The sequence below is a fragment of the Perkinsus marinus genome, assembly GCF_000006405.1.
Source record: "Perkinsus marinus ATCC 50983 genomic scaffold scf_1104296947002, whole genome shotgun sequence".
In the NCBI taxonomy this organism is placed as follows: domain Eukaryota; phylum Perkinsozoa; order Perkinsida; family Perkinsidae; genus Perkinsus; species Perkinsus marinus.
This window is the reverse complement of record NW_003210761.1, coordinates 1-1,902: the sequence shown is the minus strand read 5'-3', so window position 1 is coordinate 1,902 and position 1,902 is coordinate 1. Positions and strand designations below refer to the sequence as shown.

At 50.1% G+C, this 1,902-nt stretch overlaps 10 non-coding genes across 10 annotated transcripts; all 10 read left to right on the top strand.

Moving 5' to 3' along the window:
• Positions 1-146: 146 nt before the first annotated feature.
• Positions 147-218, top strand: Pmar_PMAR007263. The gene has a single exon. It is a non-coding gene; the product is annotated as a tRNA-Trp (tRNA).
• Positions 219-299: 81 nt separating this feature from the next.
• On the top strand, positions 300-371 carry Pmar_PMAR007262. The gene has a single exon. It is a non-coding gene; the product is annotated as a tRNA-Trp (tRNA).
• An 82-nt stretch (positions 372-453) lies between these two features.
• On the top strand, positions 454-525 carry Pmar_PMAR007261. The gene has a single exon. It is a non-coding gene; the product is annotated as a tRNA-Trp (tRNA).
• An 81-nt stretch (positions 526-606) lies between these two features.
• Pmar_PMAR007260 lies at positions 607-678 on the top strand. The gene has a single exon. It is a non-coding gene; the product is annotated as a tRNA-Trp (tRNA).
• Positions 679-759: 81 nt separating this feature from the next.
• On the top strand, positions 760-831 carry Pmar_PMAR007259. Its single transcript has one exon. It is a non-coding gene; the product is annotated as a tRNA-Trp (tRNA).
• Positions 832-1,065: 234 nt separating this feature from the next.
• On the top strand, positions 1,066-1,137 carry Pmar_PMAR007258. The gene has a single exon. It is a non-coding gene; the product is annotated as a tRNA-Trp (tRNA).
• An 83-nt stretch (positions 1,138-1,220) lies between these two features.
• On the top strand, positions 1,221-1,292 carry Pmar_PMAR007257. The gene has a single exon. It is a non-coding gene; the product is annotated as a tRNA-Trp (tRNA).
• An 81-nt stretch (positions 1,293-1,373) lies between these two features.
• Pmar_PMAR007256 lies at positions 1,374-1,445 on the top strand. Its single transcript has one exon. It is a non-coding gene; the product is annotated as a tRNA-Trp (tRNA).
• An 81-nt stretch (positions 1,446-1,526) lies between these two features.
• Pmar_PMAR007255 lies at positions 1,527-1,598 on the top strand. Its single transcript has one exon. It is a non-coding gene; the product is annotated as a tRNA-Trp (tRNA).
• Positions 1,599-1,679: 81 nt separating this feature from the next.
• On the top strand, positions 1,680-1,751 carry Pmar_PMAR007254. The gene has a single exon. It is a non-coding gene; the product is annotated as a tRNA-Trp (tRNA).
• The last annotated feature ends 151 nt before the right edge of the window (positions 1,752-1,902 follow it).

Genomic DNA, 1,902 nt, shown 5'->3' with positions numbered 1-1,902 from the left:
TGGCGCAACGGTAGCGCATCTGACTCCAGATCAGAAGGTTGTCCGTTCGAATCAGGCCGGGGTCATATGATAGACTGTGAGTTGTAGGAAAATACAAAATACTCGCCTGTATGTTTCCTTTGGATGATGCTGAACAACGTCGGCTTGGTCCTGTGGCGCAACGGTAGCGCATCTGACTCCAGATCAGAAGGTTGTCCGTTCGAATCGGGCCGGGGTCAAATGGTAGACTACGAGTTGTAGGAAAATACAAAATACTCACCTGCATGTTTTCTTTGGAGGATGCTGTACATCGTCGGCTTGGCCCTGTGGCGCAACGGTAGCGCATCTGACTCCAGATCAGAAGGCTGTCCGTTCGAATCGGGCCGGGGTCATATGATAGACTACGAGTTGTAGGGAAATATACAAAATACTCACCTGCATGTTTCCTTCGAGGATGCTCATCATCGACGGCTTGGCCCTGTGGCGCAACGGTAGCGCATCTGTCTCCAGATCAGAAGGTTGTCCGTTCGAATCGGGCCGGGGTCATATGATAGACTACGAGTTGTAGGAAAATACAAAATACTCACCTGTATGTTTCCTTTGGATGATGCTGAACAACGTCAGATTGGCCCTGTGGCGCAACGGTAGCGCATCTGACTCCAGATCAGAAAGTTGTCCGTTCGATTCGGGCCGAGGTCATATGATAGACTGCGAGTTGTAGGAAAATACAAAATGCTCACCTGTATGTTTCCTTTGGATGATGCTGAACGACATCGACCTGGCCCTGTGGCGCAACGGTAGCGCATCTGACTCCAGATCAGAAGGGTGTCCGTTTGAATCGGGCCGGGATCATATAGTAGACTACGAGTTGTAGGAAAATACAAAATACTCACCTGCATGCTTCCTTTCGAGGATGCTGAACAACATCGGCTTGGCCCTGTGCCGCAACGTTAGCGCATCTGACTCCAGATCAGAAGGTTGTCCGCCCGAATCGGGCCGGGGTCATATGATAGACTGCGAGTTGTAGGAAAATACAAAATTCTCACCTGTATGTTTTCTTTGGAGGATGCTGTACATCGTCGGCTTGGCCCTGTGGCGCAACGGTAGCCCATCTGACTCCAGATCAGAAGGTTGTCCGTTCGAATCGGGTCGGGGTCATATGATAGACTACGAGTTGTAGGGAAATATACAAAATACTCACCTGTATGTCTCCTTTGGGTGATGCTGAACAACGTCAGATTGGCCCTGTGGCGCAACGGTAGCGCATCTGACTCCAGATCAGAAGGTTGTCCGTTCGAATCAGGTCGGGGTCATATGATAGACTGTGAGTTGTAGGAAAATACAAAATACTCGCCTGTATGTTTCCTTTGGATGATGCTGAACAACGTCGGCTTGGCCCTGTGGCGCAACGGTAGCGCATCTGACTCCAGATCAGAAGGTTGTCCGTTCGAATCGGGCCGGGGTCATATGATAGACTACGAGTTGTAGGAAAATACAAAATACTCACCTGTATGTTTCCTTTGGATGATGCTGAACAACGTCAGATTGGCCCTGTGGCGCAACGGTAGCGCATCTGACTCCAGATCAGAAAGTTGTCCGTTCGAATCGGGCCGGGGTCATATGATAGACTGCGAGTTGTAGGAAAATACAAAATGCTCACCTGTATGTTTCCTTTGGATGATGCTGAACGACATCGACCTGGCCCTGTGGCGCAACGGTAGCGCATCTGACTCCAGATCAGAAGGGTGTCCGTTTGAATCGGGCCGGGATCATATAGTAGACTACGAGTTGTAGGAAAATACAAAATACTCACCTGCATGCTTCCTTTCGAGGATGCTGAACAACATCGGCTTGGCCCTGTGCCGCAACGATAGCGCATCTGACTCCAGATAAGAAGGTTGTCCGTTCGAATCGGGCCGGGGT